This window comes from Schistocerca gregaria, chromosome 3, assembly GCF_023897955.1.
Source record: "Schistocerca gregaria isolate iqSchGreg1 chromosome 3, iqSchGreg1.2, whole genome shotgun sequence".
NCBI lineage: Eukaryota > Metazoa > Arthropoda > Insecta > Orthoptera > Acrididae > Schistocerca > Schistocerca gregaria.
In genome coordinates, this window is record NC_064922.1 from 146,708,305 (window position 1) to 146,730,346 (window position 22,042).

Genomic DNA, 22,042 nt, shown 5'->3' on the forward strand with positions numbered 1-22,042 from the left:
ATGACCTATGCCATATCGCATCTATAATCTAGGTTAAATTTAAGTTTCACAGAAGAAAAAACTATCAAAATGGTCTACAGTGACCCTCAATTATCTTTAATTACTTATCTAACTTGTCGTAAATTACAGTGGCTGATGTGGCTTCTCAATAACTATATAAAAGAAAAATCAACGCGTTTCAGATCTGTTCTTCTAGTGGCAAATGTGAACAGCATGAGTTTTAATTAACGATCGACACTAGTATTAAGCAAAAATGGGGTGTAACAGATGAGTCTTCTGCAGTTCTGAGTGACGCCTTATGTGCTCAAAAATGCGGCATCGCGTGCGTTCATTACTTTGTCGGAGTTTAAGCAGCGTCAGGGCGGCAGCGGCCGGCGCAGCAGCCATCCAGCTCGCCGTCTCGGAACTAACTCTCCTCTAACTTCTCCTTACTACAATTTACCGAAGTTAGTTTAAAAAAAAACTATCTGGCTATGTTTTCATCTGACCAATCAGGGTCTCAATGTTAACCTTAAGCTCAGCCTACAAAAATTCTGTCTATCCAATGAGAAACGTTATACTTTTCGTGGTGGGGCAATGTTTTTAAAGTTTGCAACGTAACAGAGACGCTAAAAAGTCTCACGCTAAAACCTGCAGCTGGTGTGGTCCTTTTTGCGTTATCGTAAGATCTATACTGTTCTTCTGGAGGGCTCCATCTTTTAACATGGGCTGGGGGGTGGTCCTTGACGTACCTGAGACGCGAAAAAGTCTCACGCTAAAACGTGCGGGTGGTAGTCGTACAGGAAGGCTGGCGACGGGGTGTCCAGTCCGTCCCTTATCGTAGGGCCTTCTAGCTTAACACGGTTCTGCTCTCGGGTTCTGTCCTCGTTTCTCCCCTCGGAACTGCGTCTGCCTCACGGTGGGAAGGTACGACATGCATTTAGGTATTCTTGTGTTAGTCTGTGGCATTCCATTTGCTCACTCGTTACTTGTATTACTTTGGTTAATTTATTCGGAGCTATGTGACATACTAGTAGATTTGCTTATTATGTTAGGGTTTTCATGGAAGGTGTTGGATTTACCTGACACCTTACATGATTGTTAGCCGCGTGTGTCGTATGCCGCCGTGAATGAAACTCAGTGAAATACAAATTACTAATTTATTGCAGATACATTTTTACTTAGAAATTTTCACATTCATTGTTGAATACACAATTCTATTCGTCTAATCATGTTTCGAAACACAAGGTGTAACATTTCTTCTGTGACAGAAGCAGTGAAAGTGGATATTGCAGTTTTCAGTTCATGGATGGATTTTGGACGGTTTTTATAGACAGTTGCTTTTGCTGCACCCCAGAAGTCAGGTTGTGTTGGGTCAGGCGATCGTGGAGGCCAAAGTCCCTGTGAAATTATGCGATCACCAGAAACAGCAACAAGCAGTGAAATTGCAACGCGAGCTGTATGCGCGGTTGCACCATCTTGTTGAAAATAACCGTTCAGTATTTCACTTAACACAAGTTCTCCCATGAATGGGTACAGAATATCACTGCAGTATTGTTGTGCGTTTATTGTTACGTTGAAAAATATGGGACCCACAATCCGACGTCTAGAAATTGCAGTCCGATCTTCTATTTTCACAGAATGAAGTGGTTCCTCATGAATACACAATGGATTTGCAGTACTCCAAATACGAGAATTTTGCGAGTTCATGTACCCGGATAAATGAATCCACGCTTCATCGGAGAAAAAAACATTTCGTTACGAATATCTCCTCCATTTTGTTGAACGAAATTTTTAAACCATTGACAATAATACAGTCTCTTGCCATGATCGGTATTTTTCAGTTTTTGCGCGACTATCACTTTGTATGGGAAAAGTTCAAATTTTTTCCTTACTGCTGTGTGGGCCGTTCCGACACTAACATTGATTTACTCGGCGAGTTTTCTTACTATCTTGTTCGGATTCATGGACATTTTATCGGAAATATCGAGTAGTTTATCCTCAGACAAACAGCTAGGACGACCACCGCTTGGTGCATCTGTCACTGAAGCCGTACTTCGAAATTTGTTAATCAAATCTCGCACAGTATCGCGATGTGGGAGTGTTGTCTGCGGGTAAACTGAATTAAAAGTTTGACGAACTGAAACTGTGTATTTACTGCCAGCTCTGAACACTTGTTCGACTAAAAACACACGTTCTCCAATGGTTAGCATTTTAACGGTGAAAAAAATGAAACAAACGAACATATGAACTAAACTTAAACGTTCACGTCAACACATAGCGAGACACACCAACGATACTACTGACGCTGGCTGAGATAAACGAAACAGTGGAATGCTGAGAGAGTCCACTTGAAAGGAAGTAACCCAGGCAGGCGAACAATCATACGGCACGCGCGGCTAACAACCATACGGCACTGCGGAGAGACTTTTTGAACACCCCGCACATACAACAGGCGGAACAGAACAAAAGAAATTACGTGGAAGACAGGGATAACATAATCACTGAGGTAACATAAGTTGCGGGAGAGCGATATGCACCTACACAAATGGCGGTATCGCCCCGTACACAACGTGTAAAAGGGCACTGCATTGGCGGAGCTGTTATTTTTACTCGGGTTACTCATGTGAAAAAGTTTCCAATGTAATTATGGCCGCACGGCGGGGATTAACAGACTTTGAACGCGGAATATTAGTTGGAGCTAGACGCATGAGACATTCCATTTCTTAAATCGCTAGTGCATTCAATATTGCGAGAATCATAGTGTCAAGAGTGTGCCGAGGATGTCAAATCTCAGGCATTGCCTCTCACGATGGACAACGCAGTGACCTATGGTCTTCACTTAACGACCGAGGGCAGCGGCGTTTGCGTACAGTTGTCAGTGCTAAAGGCAAGCAACACTGCGCACGAAATAACCGCAGCAGTCTATATGGGACCTTCGACTAACGTAACGTATCCATTATGACAGTGCGGCGACGTTTGGCGTTAATGGGCCAAGGGAGGGGGGGGGGGGGGTGCAGACGATCGACGCGAGTGCCTTTCCTAACAGCACGACATCGCCTAGAGGGCCTCTCCTGGGTTCGTGACCATACCGATCAAAAACCGTGGCCTGCTCAGAAGAATCCAGATTTCAGTTATTTCAGTTGGTAAAACCGTTACGTAGACCCCACGAAGCCATGGACACAAATCGACAACAAGGCACTTTGTAAGCTGGTGGTGGCTCTATAATTGTGTGAGTTGTTATGTGGAATGGACTGAGTCCTTAGGTCCAACTGAATCGATCACTGACAGGAAATGGTTATGTTCGGTTACTTGGAGACCATCTGCAGCCATTCATGAACTCCACGTTCCCAAACAACAATGGAATTTTTATAGATGACAATAAGCCATGTGACCGGGTCAAAATTGTTCGCGATTGGTTCGAAAAAGAATCTGGATAATTTGAGCGAATGGTTTGGCCATCCAGATCACCCTTCATGAATCCCATCGCACATTTGTGGGACACAATCGTGAGGTCAGTTCGTGCACACCAACTTTGCAACAGCACCACTCCCACCAGTCTGGCTATAAAGTGTGTGCTGCGGATACAATCCCATGTTTTGCATTATTTCCACATCTTTTGGTGTATTGAGAGGAAAATAGAGAACACCAGTTGCACCGATGTACGTTCTTTCTCTTATGCAGCAATAGAGAAAACTGAATCGTGTCGCTGTTTACAAGAAAAGCAGTTGAGTACAGAGAAACGTACAACTGAAAATAATTCGAATCGAATGGAGGACTCCTAATAGAAAACGAAGTATAAGGATCACATCCATATTTTGTGACCACAGCATGCTACAGTGGCGAGACTTAAAAACTTCTAAAATAAAAGACGGTAATGTACCAAAATGCTGCTATAATTATTATTTGCTAGACGTTTTACATTAGCAAGAGACATATTTCGGCATTTCGCCCCTCTTCAGCCTATTTTCATTTTGCATCGCCGAGATGTCGCTCTCTTATAATCTTACTGTTGCATAGTTCGTTTTCAATTGAAGCCAAGTTTTTAAATATTTATCTTAATCTCCATTAATTGCTCTTATTAGCAGATGTAAACTAGGTCTTTTATCGCCTGTATATACCGTTGTGGTTTTCACAGCTACCATTGACAGCTACGCGATAAAAAAACTAGCTTCCACCTTCGGAGAACAGCAGTTAATAGAGATTAAGATAAATATTTAAAAACTTGGCTGCAGTTGAAAACGACTTATGCAACAGTAAGATTATAAGAGAGCGACATCTCGGCGATGCAATATGATAATAGACTGAAGAGGGGCGATAATGGCGAAATAGGTCTATTGCTAATGTAAAACGTCTAGCAATTAACAATTATAGCAGCATGGTCCAAAAGCAAATAAATTTAAAAATTTGTACCGCCAGTACTACCAAGGCATCGCTAAGGCCACTAAGCCTAGCAGGTTGCGTTGAGATGTTTGACGTCATCTATGCATTTTAGGGAAGATTTGTTGACGTTTTTAAAGCTTAAACATAATTCTACCGAGTAAGACAGGCAAAAAACGGAAAGCAGCAATAGCTCCTAAATAGATCATATTTTTTAGTCTTATTACTCTCTGAGTGCTAGAAAGCAAATTACTGTAAAAATGAATATAACATTGAAATTCTTGTAATTTGAAAATACGGACGTTAAGAGGTGCTAATGAGTTCATAAGAATGTTGCTGTCAAAAATAGCTACCACCAAACGATCATTTGCCAACTCTTGACAAAAGTTTCAACATTTGTAAACATGAAGAATCAAATGTAAACTCCCTGAAAAACAAATAGAAACTGTCAGAAAGCACTTGGGGAAGCCTCAAGAAAACGAGAGGTTGACAGAGGTAGTAACTAACTTCATCATCCACTGGCTCAGATTGCTGGGCAGGATTAGCCGAGCGGTGTTAGGTGCTGCAGTCATGGACTGTGCGGCTGGTCCCGGCGGAGGTTCGAGTCCTCCCTCGGGCATGGGTGTGTGTGTTTGTCCTTAGGATAATTTAGGATTGGTAGTGTGTAAGCTTAGGGACTGATGACCTTATCAGTTAAGTCCCATAAGATTTCACACACATTTGAACATTTTTTTGTTTTAATGACTTACATTGTTTATTCTCAACTATTTACCTAGCTTCAGGGAGTGAAGGAAGTCAAAGACGCATTCAGAGCGACACGGCTTTTGTTTTTACTGTATTTAGGGCCCGAGGTATAGGTCTTAAATGTGAAACATGTCAGTGACATTTCCTGATGAAGTTTGTTTCCAATACAATGTTAAGAACTTTATTTAAAGTACAAATCGTTGCACACACGGCTCACCAGAGCTATTGTTAGTAAAACATAACTCACTGGTACTGAGATACCCTGATATAAGCATAGCCGTCTTGATGTATCTAACCGTACTTGTTAACGTTGCAAAAGCTGAGCGTTTTTCTTTTTCTTCAAGCAGAAGTTATTACAAAAACTGGTTACGTTCTACAGTGAGACAGGAACTATGATCTTCTGCAGCAATACTGTCAACGGAAACTGAAAGAGCACAGTATATCGATTTTTCTAAAAGAAGCTTGTCACGGTCCGTGCGGCTGCCCCCGTCGGAGGTTCGTGTCCTTCTTCGGGCATGGGTGCGTGTGTTGTCTATAGTGTAGGTTAGTTTAAGTTAGGTTAAGTAGTGTGTAGGCTTAGGGACCGATGACCTCTGCAGTTTGGTCCCATAAGACCTTACCTCAAATTTCTAAAATAATAGACCGTTTTGCTGATACAGAAATGAGAGGAAACATTTCACCAAGACGAAAATTTATGTCAAAGTCCACATATAACGTGAACAGTTTTTGTTTCGTCATAGACACTGCATACACTTCATCAAATTAACTTTTTGTTTCTGTTTTATCTTACGGTACAGTAGTGTATTATATTTAACTGTTTTGTAACATCATTTTGAGAAGTATTAATTAATTTTTAATGTTTATCTGGACTTAAGAAGGCTGTAATACGAGTTAAATACAGCTTTTTCTTTAAGAAACTGGTTTAGCATTTCATGAAAGTTTATACTGGGCAGTAATGAAGGAAAGAATAGTTTTTAACGTCCCGTCGAGACAAATTCGGTAGCCTAAAAGCACAAACTGATTAGAAAGCAGGTTAGCGGGACCGGAATTTGAACCGCAGTGCTCTCGCAAACGAGTCCAGCCGTGGAGGAGGAGGGGGAGGCTTGCGTTGGAACCCATGGTTGTGGTTACGACACTCATTTACACGATTCGCAAACAGTGCGCCGACTGGGGGGAGGGGGGCCGTTGTCCGGCCGCATCCGTCAGCACTGGCCGCGCCTCGACATCCGCGTTTAATTAAAACCCCGCCAGTCCTGTAGCTGCGTACATCCGTAGGAGGCTGCCGTCTCGGCCATTCGACAAGCTGCACAAAAAGCCTCCGCTCTACTACACTACTGGCCATTAAAATTGCTACACCACGAAGATGACGTGCTACAGACGTGAAATTTAACCTACAGGAAGAAGATGCTGTGATATCCAAACGATTAGCTTTTCAGAGCATTCACACAAGGTTGGCGCCGGCCGCGGTGGTCTAGCGGTTCTAGGCGCTCAGTCAGGAACCGTGCGACTGCTACGGTCGCAGGTTCGAATCCTGGCTCGGGCATAGATGTGTGTGATGTCCTTAGGTTAGTTAGGTTTAAGTAGTTCTAAGTTCTAGGGGACTGATGACCACAGCAGTTGAGTCCCATAGTTAAGAAAAAAAAAAAAAAAAACACAAGGTTGGGCGCCGGTGGCGACATGCTGACACGAGGAAAGTTTACAACCGATTTCTCATACACAAACAGCAGTTGACCATCGTTTTCTGGTGAAACGTTGTTGTGATGCCTCGTGTAAGGAGGAGAAATGCGTACCATCACGTTTCCGACTTTGATAAAGGTCGGATTGTAGCCTATCGCGATTGCGGTTTATCGCATCGCGACATTGCTGCTCGCGTTGGTTGAGATCCAATGACTGTTAGCAGAATATGGAATCGGAGGGTTCAGGAGGGTAATAAGGAACGCCGTGCTGGATCTCAACGGCCTCGTATCACTAGCAGTCGAGATGACAGGCATCTTATCCGCATGGCTGTAACGGATCGTACAGACACGTCTCGATCCCTGAGTCAACACATGGGGACGTTTGCAAGACAACAAACATCTGCACGAACAATTCGACGACGTTTGCATCAGCATGGACTATCAGCTCTGAGACCACAGCTGCGGTTACCCTTGACGCTGCATCACAGACAGGAGCGCCTGCGATGGTGTACTGAATGACGTACCTGGGTGCACGAATGGTAAAACGTCATTTTTTCGGATGTATCCACGTTCTGTTTACAGCATCATGATGGTCGCATCCGTTTGGCGAAATCGCGGTGAACGCACATTGGAAGCGTGTATTCGTCATCGCCATACTGGCGTTATCACCCGGCGTGATGGTATGGGCTGCCATTGGTTACACGTCACGGTCACCTCTTGTTCCCATTTACGGCACTTTCAACAGTGGACGTTAAACTTCAGATGTGTTACGACCCGTGGCTGTGCCCTTCAATCGATCCCTGCGAAACCCTACATTTCAGCAGGATAATGCACGACCGCATGTTGCAGGTCCCGTAAGGGCCTTTATGGATACAGAAAATGTTCGACTGCAGCTCTGGCCAGCACATTCTCCAGATTTCTCACCAACTGAAAATGTCTCGTCAATTGTGGCCGAGCAACTGGCTCGTCACAATACGCCAGTCACTACTCTTGATGAACTGTGGTATCGTGTTGAAGCTGCATGGGCAGCTGTACCTGTACACGCCATCCAACCTCTGTTCGACTCAATGCCCAGGCGTACAAGGTCGTTATTACGGCCAGAGGTGGTTGTTCTGGGTACTGATTTCTCAGGATCTATGCACCCAAGTTGCGTGAAATTGTAATCACATGTCAGTTCGAGTAATATATTTGTCCAATGAATACCCGTTTATCATCTTGATTTCTTTTTGGTGCAGCAATTTTAACGGCCATTAGTGTATTTCCGGCCAATGATCGAATCACTTGGATCGGTTGACCCTGCACATTCCACGTAAGTTACGGAGCCACCACAAGCGTCCACAGTGCTTTGTTGACAATTTCGATCCGTAGCTTTTTGGTGTCTGCGCCACACTCGAACCCTACCATAATCTCCTGCCAACTGAAGTGTGCACTCATCTGACCACACCACGTTCTTCCAGTCTAGGGTTCAACCGAAATGGCCGCGACCCCAGGAGAGGCGCTGCAGGCGATGTCGTGCTGTTAGCAAAGGCACTCGCGTCGGTCGTCTGCTGGCACAGCCCATTAACGCCAAATTTCGCCGCACTGCCTCAACGGAAACGTTCGTCGCAAGACCCACACCGTTTTTTTGCGGTCATTTCACGCAGTGTTGCCTGCCTGTTAGCACTGCTAACTGTACGCAAACGCCACTGTTGTCGATTGTTAAGTGAAGGCCGTCGGCCACTGCGCTGTCCATGATGAGAGGTAATGCCTCAAATGTGGCGTTCTCGGCACACTTTTGACACCGTGGATTTCGGTATATTGAATTCCGAAACGATTCCTGAAATAGAATGTCCCATGCGTCTGGCTCCAACTACCATTCCGCATTCAAAGCCTGTTAATTACTTTCTTACAGCCATAATCATGTCGGAAACATTTTCCCGTAAATCACTAGAGTGAAAATGATAGCTCCGCCAATACAGTGCCCTTCCGTACCTTTCCGCCATTTGTGTATGAGCTTATCGCTATCCCATGAATGTTGTCACCTCAATGTAAATGAGTTAATGTGTTCAATATTTGACGTTAACCACTTGAAAACTTGATGGCTAAAGACGCACAACCCTGATCATGTCAATTTTGTCAGTTTCCAATTATGTACCCATAGACTAATGAATTACTCAAAAGTAAAAACAACATAAGTAGATTTTGAGTCTTCAGCCATAAACGTTTCACATGCTTAACAATAAACATTTAACACATAGTTGGAAGTTCCTACGTGCGCCGACCGGTGTGACCGAGCAGTTCTAGGTGCTTCAGTCTGGAACCGCGCGACTGCTACGGTCGCTGGTTCGAATCCTGCCTCGCGCATGGATGTGTGTGATGTCCTCAGGTTAGTTAGGTTTAAGTAGTTCTAAGTTCTAGGGGACTGATGACCTCAGAAGTTAAGTCCCATAGTGCTCAGAGCCATTTGAAGCATTTCAGTCTTAAAACAGTCCTGTTATGACACTTTGCAGATCCACCAGATATTGTCGCAAAGAATTTTCTTTGCGTTCCAGGATCCTCCTTAGATTACAGTAATATCACAAACTGAGGCACTGCATTTCATTCACTGTCCAAAACAACTTGCGGTGGTTATGCCACAGCAAAGTGTGTAGGATGTCGTTTCTGAGGCAAATTAGACTTCAGTAATTAATGACCAGTATATAAAGCGGGCGAAAAAGTTTCTATATTCAGCTGCAGACATGTTACTTTGCTTTTTACCGTAGCAACGTACTGAGGGCAGTGTTTTGTTGCAGTGCTAAGGAATTACACCTGAGAGAACGATCTGTATTAACTGTGAGCTGTCACAGAACGAGCATAAGCAGCATGATTTGTTGGAACCGGTGGCCTGGAGATCATCAGAGGAACAGGAACTTATAATCCCAGCACGACGTTACGAACGATGTGGACTGAATTATACTTGTAGAAAACTCTGAATATTCGAAGCAACACAGGGAAGGACACGAACAAAAAACACCTATGTTTTGAAGTTGAAAATCCACGAAGGATACAAATGAGATTTGTAAAACACCTCTCGTTATTTTCACTTAATAATCGCAAATAAATATCCATAAATTCTCGATTTAGGTCAGCAGTCATCATCGTTCTGACTACAAATATGTCATCATTATAGCTATCACCATCATTTATTAGCAGTACATCTTGGTGTGCCACATTATCGGTCTCGCGTTTCTGGGTGCGCAGTCCGGAACCGTATGACTGCTACGGTCGCAGGTTCGAATCCTGCCTTGGGCATGGATGTGTGTGATGTCCTTAGGTTAGTTAGGTTTAAGTAGTTCTAAGTTCTAGGGGACTGATTACCTCAGATGTTGAGTCCCATAGTGCTCAGAGTCATTTGAACCAACCACATTATCTTAGAAAGATAATGGGTGTAACGAAGTGTCACACGAACTGTGGATGGCAGAGTGGTCTTCATAAGATACCCATCAGGTAATGCAATGTAGTACTCAGCCGTGAGACCTAGCATCTTAGAACAAAGAAACACATACGTTTGTCTGTTAGCTAAAGTTCGAACGTTGATATAATGTAGAACCTTTTAACATGTAACGTATATCGTAATCTGTATATTGAGCAAGCAGTAAAGGAAACAAAAGAAAAGTTCGGAGTAGGTATTAAAATCCATGGAGAAGAAATAAAAAACTTTGAGGTTCGCCGATGACATTGTAATTCTGTCAGAGACAGCAAAGGACTTGGAAGAGCAGTTGAACGGAATGGATAGTGTCTTGAAGGGAGGAAATAAGATGAACATCAACAAAAGCAAAACGAGGATAATGGAATGTAGTCGAATTAAGTCAGGTGATGCTGAGGGAATTAGATTAGGAAATGAGACACTTAAAGTAGTTAAGGAGTTTTGCTATTTTGGGAGCAAAATAACTGATGATGGTCGAAGTAGAAGGATATAAAATGTAGACTGGCAATGGCAAGGAAAGCGTTTCTGAATAAGAGTAATTTGTTAACATCGAGTATAGATTTAAGTGTCAGGAAGTCGTTTCTGAAAGTATTTGTATGGAGTGTAGCCATGTATGGAAGTGAAACATGGACGATAAATAGTTTGGACAAGAAGAGAATAGAAGCTTTCGAAATGTGGTGCTAGAGAAGAATGCTGAAGATTGGATGGGTAGATGACATAACTAATGAGGAAGTATTGAATAGGATCGGGGAGAAGAGTAGTTTGTGACACAACTTGACCAGAAGAAGGGATCGATTGGTAGGACAAGTTCTGAGGCATCAGGGTATCACCAATTTAGTACTGGAGGGCAGCGTGGAGGCTAAAAATCGCAGAGGGAGACCAAGAGATAAATACACCAAGCAGATTCAGAAGGATGTAGGCTGCAGTAGTTACTGGCAGGTGAAGAAGCTTGCACAGGATAGAGTAGCACGGAGAGCTGCATCAAACCAGTCTCCGGACTGAATACAACAACAACAACAACGCGAATACTACCGTTGAACGACTACAAAAGCCGTTCAATCTTGTGACACTATGAGAGAATGAGATATTCACTGTGCATCGGAGTGTGCGCTAATTTGAAACTTCCTGGCAGATTACAACTGTGTGCCGGACCGAGACTCGGCCCGGCGCAGTGCTCTTCATCAGTCTACTCCTGGTGTAGGCGCCCCGGCACGGTAGCTGAGCGTGTTCGGTCAGACGGTTAGCTGCCCTCTCTAAAAAACAAAAACTGAGTGAATGGATCAACGATGACCTTCAATGGGTGTCACGGGACGTCCGCCGTGAACAAATACAACGAACCAATGAGAAAGAAAAGGGGGGTAGCATCTTTGCTTCGTAATCAAAACATTCTAGGTCCCGGGTTCGGACCCTGTCAACACTTAAATTTCGAATCAAAATCATCAGCAGTAGCGACCGAAAATCTCCAGTATCAAAAGTCATCCCTAATTCAGCCAACGGCCTTGTCAAAGACGGAGGAGAAGCGGATAGAGGTTCAGGGCACTATTTTGACTTTGGGGTGGGAAACTGCCCCCAAAAGGTGGAAAAATTAGCAATGATCAACGGCATGAGGATGCAGAATGCAATGGAAACCACTACTTTAAAGACATACGAGAGTTGGACCTTAAATAGTGGCAACTATTTATTCACAACCGATAGAAAGGAGTTAAATCTTTGCACCTGATGCTGTCCTTCAGAGTAATCAACAGCATTGCGTAGAAAGCGTTGCCAGCGATGTGGAAGACGTAGTATTCCGTTAGCAGAGCCTGTTCTGTTGATGGTGCGAATGGAGCGGTCTACTGCCTGTCGAATCTCTGGAACAGTTCTGAAGCGAATGTCACGAAGCTGTTCCTCCGTCTTCGGAATCAAATCAAAATCACAAGGACTTAAGTCCGGGGTGTGTGGTGGATGGTATAGTACTTCCCAGTCCCATCGACCGAACAGAGCTGCCACAGCTTGCGCTGAATGCGCTCGTGCCTTGTCGTGCAAAATGATGGGTGGGTTGCGCAGAAAGTGTGGCCGCTTCTTTCGCAAAGCTGGTCGCAGGTGATGCTCCAAAAACGAACAGTAATACTGTACTTTGACATTCTGCCGTGGAGGAACGTAATGCGGTAGGATAACAAAATCATAGTCGTACACGAGAATCACCACAACGTTAGACCGCTCCATTCGCACCATCAACAGAACAGGCTCTGCTAACGGTATACTACGCCTTCCACATCGCTGGCAACGGGTTCTATTCAACGCTCGTGACTACTTTGAAGGACAGTAACAGGTGCAAACATGTAACTCTTTTGTATCGGTTGTGAATAAATAGTTGCCACTATTTAAGTTCCAACCCTCATATAACGTGTATCCACCGGATATGTGGCCTGTAGTTGAAAAAGTGTCACCTCTCCACTGGCAAAAGATGCCAGACTAGCCTCCCATTTGGATTTTGGAAGGGGACTGCCAAGGAGGAAATGACCATGAGAACAAGATTGAATAACCACTGAAAGGATAACGTTCTATGAGTCGGGGCGTTGAATGTCATCAGTTTGAAAGTGATAGGGAAGCTAGAAAATCTGAAAAAGGGAAATATTACGTCTCAATTAGATATAGTGGGGTTCAGTGATGTGAAATGGAAAGAAGGAAAGGATTTCTGGTCAGATGAGTACAGGGTAATATCAATAGGGAGGTAGGGCTCAGAATGAGTTACTGTGAAAAGTTTAATAATGGGATTGTTCTGATAAGAATCGACAGAAAACCAACACTGAAACGATAGTTCAGGTGTATATGTCGATGTCGCTGGCCGAAGATGAAGAGAGATCGCAAGCCCAAGATGAAGAGATAAAGTATATGAGGATGTTGAACGGGTGACTGCGTACATTAAGGAAGATAAAAATCTAATAGTGAAATTCGGTTGTAGGGGAAAGGGTTACTGGAGGATATGGGCTTGGTAGTAGGAATGAGGCAGGAGAAAGACTATTTTAGTTATGGAATAAATTTGAACTAGTAATAGCGAATACTCTGTTCAAGAATTGAAGACGGGGAAGTATACCTTGAGAAAACCGGAAGATTTCAGATAGGTTACATCATTGTCAGGCAGAGATTCCAAGATCAGATAGTGGATTGTAATGTGTACCCAGGGGCGGATATACATTCAGATCACAATTTAGCAGTGATGAAGAATACGTTGAAGTTCAAGAGACTAGTCAGGAAAAGATGCGGGATGCAGAAGTACTCAGGGATGAAGAGGTAGGCTTGACGTTCTCATGTGAGGAAATTGAAAAGGAAACGAAAGTCGGATGGACTGACTCAGCATACAGGAAAATCAATAGAACATTCGGTGAAACTAAAAGCAAGGGCAGTAACATTAAGAGTGCAAGGGAATTCCACTGTAAAATGAGGAGGAGAAAGCGGATAGGTGGAAAGAGTACACTGAAGACCTCCATGAGGGGGAAGACTTGCCTGATGACGTGACAGAAGAAGAAGAAGAATCGGTAGTAGATATAGAAGACATAGGGTCAGCATTAGAATCAAAATTTAAGAGCTTTCCAAGACTTAAGGTCAAATAAGTTAGAAGGGATAGATAACACTCCATCAGATTTTCTAAAGTCATTGGGGGAAGTGGCAACAAGACAATTATTCACCTAGGTGTGTAGAGTCTGTGAGCTTGGCGATGTTCCATCTGAATTGCGGAAAAATATCATCCACACTATTCTGAAGATGACAAGAACCGACAAGTGCAAGAACGATTGCACAATCAGCTTAACAGCTCATGCATCCGAGTTACTGACAAAAACAATATACAGAAGAAAGGAAAAGAAAATTGGGGATGTATCAGATGACGTTCAGTTTCTTTAGGAAAGGTAAAGGCATCAGAGAGGCAGTTCTGACGTTGCGGTTGACTCAGGAAGCAAGACTGAAGAAAAATCAGGACAAGTTCATAGGATTTATCGACCTGGAAAAAACATTAGACAGCGTCAAATAGTGCAAGATGTTCGAAATTCTGAGAAAAATAGGAGTTAAGGGGAAAGGCGCGTAATATATAATATGTACAAGAAGTAAGAGGGAATAATAAGACTCGAAGACCAAGAACGAAGCGCTCGGATTAAAAAGGGTGTAAGAGAGGGATGTAGCTTTTCGGCCCTGCTGTTAAACCTGTAGATCGAAAAGGCAATGACGGAAATGAAAGAAGAATTCAACAGTGGAATAAAAATTCAGGGTGGAAGAATATCGATGATAAGATTGGATGTTGACATTGCTATCCTCAGTGAAAGTGAATAATTATTAGAGGCTGTGTATGAATGACTGTGTGGGATAAACAATCTAATGAGTACAGAATATAGATTGAGAGTAAATGGAAGGAAGACGAAAGTAATGAGATGCAGCAGAAACGAAAACAGCGAGGAACTTAAGGTTAGGATTGTTTATCACGAAGTAGGTGAAGTTAAGGAATTCTGCTACCGGACACCAAAATAACCAAAGACGGACGTAGTGAGGAATACATAAAAAACAGACTAGCACTGCAAAAAGGGCATTCCTGGCCAAGAAAAGTCTAATAGAGTCAAAATAGGCCTTACTTTGAGGAAGAAATGTCTGAAAATGAATGCTTGGAGCACAACATTGTATGGTAGTGGCACATGGACTGTTGGAAAATCGAAATAGAAGAGAATCGAAGCCTTTGAGCTGTGGTGGTACAGAAGAATGTTGAAAATCATGTGAACTGATAATGTAAGGAATGAGGAGGTTCTCCGGAGAATCGACAAAGAAATGAACATATGGAAAACACTGAAAAGAAGAAAGGACAGGATGACACGACGTATGTTAAGGCATCTAGCAATAACTTTCATGGTACTAGAGGGAGCTGTAGATGATAAAAACTGTAGAGGAAGACAGAGATTGGAATAGATTTAGCAGATAATTGAGGATGTACGTTGCAATTGTTACTCTGAGATTAAAAGGTTGGCTAGTAGAGGAATCCGCAGCGGACTGCATAAAAAAATGAAAGAAAAATGTAAAGTTTTGACGTCATTTACCTCGGGATATCGATTCCTTACATTTTCACTTCTCACTCTCTTCTGTGGGGTTACGACATCTAAGGAACGTAATAATATCATTTTTCGCTGCTTATTCGGGCTTTATCATTTTAGCCCAGAATTCAACATTCACTTCGATGTAACAAATTCGATTTTGATGTAATATCATGAAATTTGATGTTTATTTCTTTTGTAATTTTTCCCAAAATTTGCATTCGATTTCATTTAAAATAAGACACAAATTAATTAGAGACACTGACTGCGAGTGGACATCGATTGACATCAATGGGGAAAGTTGAACATTCGTGCCGGATCGTAACTCTGACCTCCTGCTCACTAGGTAGTTGCCCTGACACTGCACACACCACCGTAGCACGCCTCCCGCCAGACCCAAATTCTCAACTTCTCGACACACTACTGATGTAGCGCTCCTTGCCCAATATCCTCATTACTCGTGGCATTTCGCCGATAATCGTAAGAGTTAGAGCCTGGTGCGTATCCTCACAGAGGAGATCATTGGCCACCTTGCCTTAATTATATATTTGTGGTGTCTGTTCTTCCAGACATTTCAAATACTCTGTTGATTTTTTTCTCTGTCCTATTTGGTATGCGAATTTCGATGTATGACAATGCATATAATGTTCTATTACCTGTTTTATTACGTTATTGTTGTTCGAAATGGTTACTTTAGAGTGGTTTTTCTTTTCCAGCCATTTCCTTCGTTTTAGATTTCGAAATTTCCATACTGAAAGCCGGTAGACTGTTCTGAAATACGTTAACAGAGCTTTGAAACTGATCATCGCTTACGGTCATTGTCTCTGGCTCTCAGCAAATAATAATGTTTCCAGGATTGTCTTTTTGTTAATTTTTACAACAGGCGCATTTGTTACTTCCCATTCCTGGATAATTAAGCCTATATAGATAATAAATAGTGTCTAAGTCTCTGATTAATTTCTATGGTTCTTTATATTTTCAATTGTCTAAATTAATTTTAATGTGTGTCTACCGAGTGAATTATTGGCAACATGATAATTTTCTAATACGTGCCACACCTTTCTGAATAGGTCATAAACCTTTTGAAGATCTAACATTTGCTTCTAGAGGGGACAACTAAATTCCTTTTCTGTCTCTGTTAACTGTCTAACTTTGAACATGGTATCCATACATGAACATTTGTTGCTAAATCCGCATCATTCTGCAGCAAGCTTTCGATATAGAATTTTTTGTAGTTTTCGTTTCAGGTTGTTCCATATATTTACTGTAGTTATTAGCGACACTGATCTGTCATTTTTGCAGATAGTTTTCTGCATTTTCATTTGTAGATATGATTATCGAATTTTTTGCAGACATTATGTACTGTTCCTTTTGTTCAAATATCATTAAAAATTTGCACCAGTGTAATGTGTAATTGCTTTCCCCAGTATTTCCATTATGCCAATGAAATTCCATCTATGAAGACAAAAAATAGAATAGAGCCAGCAAGGCGAAATCAAAGATTAGTGTTCACAGAGGATAATGAATAAGATGGACAGGGAATTTTGGACGTCAGTGGGCCTTCAGAACTTTCCATGAACGAACGATCAACAAGCGTCTACGACAAAGAGACGCAGGTAGCATACATCGTAGGCGAAAAGAGGATATGCGTAACAAGGGCGCCGGCAGATTGTCGATTCACACCGGATCCTCTGTCACTTGCCGCATAAAACCAGTACCAGTCCAACGATAGCACATCTATCCCAGGAGGAACACTCCCCTATTCGTCTAATATGGATGTTATCTACATCTAATACTCCATAACTGAGTGGCGAAGGGTACTTTACGCACCTCTGCAGAGAAGCCCCGTACGAGCTTAAAATTAATGTCCATAAAGTATAGTTGGAAGGCTAGTCAGCTTAATCACATTGCTTTTCAGCCATTCTCAAGTATTTCAGAAATTGTCTGATAAGATTATTAAATTGCTTTTATGTGCGATGGTCATAAATCTTCCATATTCTGTGTTGGTGACTTCCCTAAATTTGTGTGAAATGCTCATAGCTAGTCTGACTGAGCTGAGAAGATTAAAGATCAGTTTCTACCCTTAACATTTCGCTCACGGAGACGATTTCCTTGTGTACATTAATATATTGTAAATTATCCCACCAACTTGCTGATATCCATCATAAAGAACTTTTTATGCCGCTGTAAAGATTGGAGCCGATGTAATTCAAAGCGCAGTTTTTATTTATTCATGTTTGAAGTTTTTATGTCTTTAAAAAATCTTTTCTCCATGTTTAAATTAATTCTGTCTGGTAATTTTGTCAGTAACACAGTCTTCTGTTGTATTTCTTTAACATCAGCATAATTGCAATGATCAAACAGTTTTTGTTTAAATCATTTCATGTATAGCTCGTGAACATGGTTAGTATATGTATTCAAAAAAAAGTTGGATAGAGCGTCTGCCATGAAAGCAGATCCCGGGTCCGAGTCTGGGTCGGGGCACATATTTTCAACTGTCCCCGTTGATGTATATCAACGCCTGTCGGCAGCTTAGGGTCTTGATTTATCATTTCATGGTTACGTCGTACGGTGTTGGCCTGCGAAGGAGGAGATCCGTGCCTCCATCCCCCCCCCCCCCCCTATTCCCCCTCCCCCACAATACCCACAATATTATGAACTGTCCGTTCGGTCATTGACGTGTAGTGTTCGCTGTAATCAGATTTGTGACTGTGTCGTGATAAGACGTCCGTCTGCAACAGCGAGGGGATCTCCAGGCGTACGTACATCCTGCTTGTTCTACACAATTACCACATGTTATGACTCTTGCGTTGCGTTTTGGAACTTTTGACTTTTGAATTTCTTTGTTGTAACACATTTTACACCCATTTATTTGCTATTTTCATTTCTGTGAGAGGCCTATGTGGCATCTTACATGCTCTCACTATCCATCACATTCACTTGCGATGGTAATGTGTTCTTAGGACATGACTCATATTCTATAAGCAGTGTGTACTGTAATTGCCAATACTACAGAAGGAAAGCAGACACGTCAATGACCGGACGGACAGTTCATAAATTTGTGAAAAAAATAATTGTGGACGAGAGAAGTTTGTACGCGCATCTTCCGCTTGGTAATCCTTAACACCGTTACCACACAACCACGACGCAATGTTCAGGCAAAACGCTCGATGTTCTACATCTTCTGCTTGTTCCTATTATGCTTCCTTTTTTACAGTTCAGTACATCTTCTTCTTGTTTTCACGCTTGATCCGTGTTCAGTTTTTGACGGGTGTTCCACTGCCCCGTTTTACCACTAAATGTGAGGGGGGCGCGACGGGGTGTTTCCGTTATAAGTACCGTGTAAAGAAAACTGCAAGTTATCATTCTCATACTAAATTCTTTGAAGGTTTATGTATTTAAATCTCTTCCTTGGTGTGACTGACGTTTGTCTCTCTGTGTGTTGCAGGTGAGTGACGAGCACCGACCGTCCTCTGGCTGACGAATATTTCCCTCCATTAGGGCCACGACTGCGGTAGCCGCCTGTGTCTGCAGTCCGAGAAACAAACCAGGGTAATGAAAAATCTGCTCCTTCCAAAATACCTGCAGGGCGACTCTCTGTGATTACTAAGATAACAGCAGATGGCTACCAGGAATCAGGCTACGTGCCGTATCACGTGTAGGAGTGGGAGAAACAACATGCCTATCGATTTCTCTGAGCTGGCAACTGATAAGTTATCCATCGTCCGTTTCCCCAGATTCAGAGCATATTTATGTGTGTGGAAGAATTTTACATTAGTTCTACTTATATTTAACCGTGATAAACTTCAAATCAACTGGACGTATCTGATCCCCTTTTGTACATACCGCCGTAATTCAAAATCATTGTGAGTGCAACGAAACTTTTATTGATTCTCTTCGATTAAGAGTTCGTGTATATGTTGTCTCATCACATAATTTGAGTTTTGCCAGCGGACTGTACGATTGTGACATTAATATGAAGAAACTTTCGGTATCAGCCGCTTCGGAAAATGAAGCCGTGGTGTAAGTTATTTTATTTATTTATTAGTGGCTATTTTACGTATGATCTGACCTTAGAATCAACTGCTGGCTATGTTTCACAGTTATTGAACTATCACCATCGATACAATCCGTAGTACCTTAACGAACTTGTTTCCTTCTTTTATAAACACACTGGCTAACATAAAAAGTGAAGCGCCTGTAAGGGCAGGAGGAACTGAAAAGAAACTTGACGGGTTGAGACGGTATGTGATGTTATTTTAATGAATACACAATCGAGTCCAGTTCACAGAGAACTTTGCAGTATGACCCCTCTTGTTAGTGTGATGCTGCAGCCTCTCTGGTTCAAATGGTTCAAATTGCTCTGAGCACTATGGGACTTAACATCTGAGGTCATCAGTCCCCTAGAACTTAGAACTACTTAAACCTAACTAACCTAAGGACATCACACACAGCCATGCCAGAGGCAGGATTCGAACCTGCGACCGTAGCGGTCCCGCGGTTCCAGACTGTAGCGCCTAGAACCGCTCGGCCATCCCGGCCGGCATAACAGCCTCTCTGGACTCAACGCTTACACTGATGGGGTTGGTAAGGGTGTCATAAAGATGTATTCTCTCCTGAACAAACTGGCACAAAACAGTTGTTACTGACATTAGGACAGAGTTGACGTCCGAGGCGGGGGGGGGGGGGGGGGGAGGGGGGGCAGATCGTATCTGATGGCCACGCTAGTCGCTGTGGCCGAGCGGTTGTAGGCGCTTCAGTCCGGAACCACGCTGCTGCCACGGTCGCAGATTCCAATCCTTCCTCGGGCATGCTCGACCATGGATGTGTGTGATGTCCTTAGGATAGTTAGGTTTAAGTAGTTGTAAGTTATAGGGGACTGATGACCTCAGACGTTAAGTCACATAGTGCTCAAAGCTATTTCAATTTTTTTTTTTTTGACGGCCACGGATACAAATCAATATCACTCGGACTGTTCGTAGAGACATGTGCCATGTGTGCACGAGCATTGTGCTATTGAAACTGTCTCCTGAGAGGTATCACACGAGGACACAGAATGTCCTAGATCAACGACTGTGTCTTCAGAATTCTCTCTTGTAACCACCAGCTTGTGCTGAAGTCGCACCCGATGGCTCCCCACACGGCAGGAGTGACACCGCTGTGCCCCTCCAAAACATTGGAAGAATGAGACCGCTCCCCACATCGCCAAAAATGTGGGGTAGTGCACAACTGCGATTGATTGCTATACACGTTGCCACGCCAATCGACAACAGACCATGCTTCCCGCTTATGGCCGCATTCCAAACGCAGCCGTTTTTGTTGTGATGTTAACAGCAGCCTACACTTTGGATGTTAATTTCCTAGTAAGGCTGCTGCTGGTCTCCGAAAAACGGTGCAGATGGCGAATTGTTGCAGGGAGTCCATTACTTGTACCCGAATCCCAAGTGGAGGTGTTTTGGGGTACGGTGTGCCTGGTCCACGGTACTGACCCCCTACCTTCTGTTAGTCAGCGTGTTGGTAATGCTTCGACAACAATCCACAGTGTGTTCCTGGAGTTCACACACTACTATACAACAAAGCCTTTATACATACCGGCTCTATGCGCTTCGGTCCGGAACCACGTGGCTGCTACTACTGGTTCGAATCACGCCTCGGGCATGGATGTGTGTGATGTCCTTAGGTTAGTTAGGTTTAAGTAGTTCTAACTTCTAGGGGACTGATGACCTCAGATGTTAAGTCCCGTAGTGCTTAGAGCCATTTAAACCATTTTTTAAACATACCCACACAAAAAATCCATCGGTTTGAAGTCGTGGGACCTGGAAGCGAGCCACGACTCATAAACTTGTTGTGGAGGATTCATGGCACGTATAGCCACATGAAAGTGTGCCGGTGCACCATCACACAGGAAAATGACAAAATGACAAAATGACACCAAGGGTCATTATCTTGCGTTGTTGGTAATGAAGGAACACAAGACCAGTAGATAGACCAGGTAGGAAATGTGGCCCTATCAACCGATCGTCGACGACACCTGCCCATACGTTAACGGGAAATCTCCGCTGATGTGCCTTCTCAGTGACAGCAAGTCGGTTTCCATAAGCCCGAACATGAGTGTTGTGGCTATACGGAACACAATCTGTAAATAACACGTCCGTGAGGTTCTGTGGATCAATCCCAGACTGTCTAAAGATCCAGTGCCAGAAGACAGCCCAGACTGTAAAGTCAGGTGCGGACAGGTCTTGTACACTTTGTACTTGATATGGGTACGTGTGTCCCTCGTGTGATATCTGCCATACGTGGTTTCTGGACATATGTTCATCGGGATTATTTGCATGTTTCATTGTCCTCTACTTGCCCCTTTCGTTCTTTTCTATTATAGTCAAACAGCCTACATGAAAAAATATAAACGCTTTAGTAAAATGTTCTTTAGGGGGTTCGTGGTTAGTTGTCATCTCCCCACCCACGAAACCTAACCTCCCCCCCCCCCCCCCCCCCGGTCCTTCTTGGAACAGCGCCTAGTCCAACGCGGCAGTGTATACTCCAAATTGTACATCCACATATACTCCGCAAGCCACCATTCAGTGCAGGGCGGAGGATACCTTGTACGACTGTTAGCATTCCCTTTTTTGTTGCTTTTGCAAATAGAGCAACAGAAATGCGACTGTCTATATGTCTCTGTACGAGCTCTAATTTCTCTTACCTTATCCTCAAGGTCTTTACGTGGCAGTAGAATCGTCCTGCAGTTGGCTTCAAATGCCTGTTCTCTG

The 22,042-nt window shown here is 43.1% G+C and overlaps 1 protein-coding gene across 3 annotated transcripts in view; it reads left to right on the plus strand.

Moving 5' to 3' along the window:
* Nucleotides 1–22,042, plus strand: part of LOC126354422 (tubulin polymerization-promoting protein homolog) — a 391,584-nt gene that overhangs the window by 168,665 nt on the left and 200,877 nt on the right. For 2 of the 3 annotated variants that reach the window (XM_050004053.1, XM_050004057.1), the window contains one exon: nt 18,724–18,827. The exons of the other annotated variant lie outside the window; for it this stretch is intronic. The gene's annotated coding sequence lies outside the window, so the exon portion shown is untranslated. The remainder of the gene's footprint in view (nt 1–18,723; nt 18,828–22,042) is intronic. 3 annotated transcript variants of the gene reach the window in all.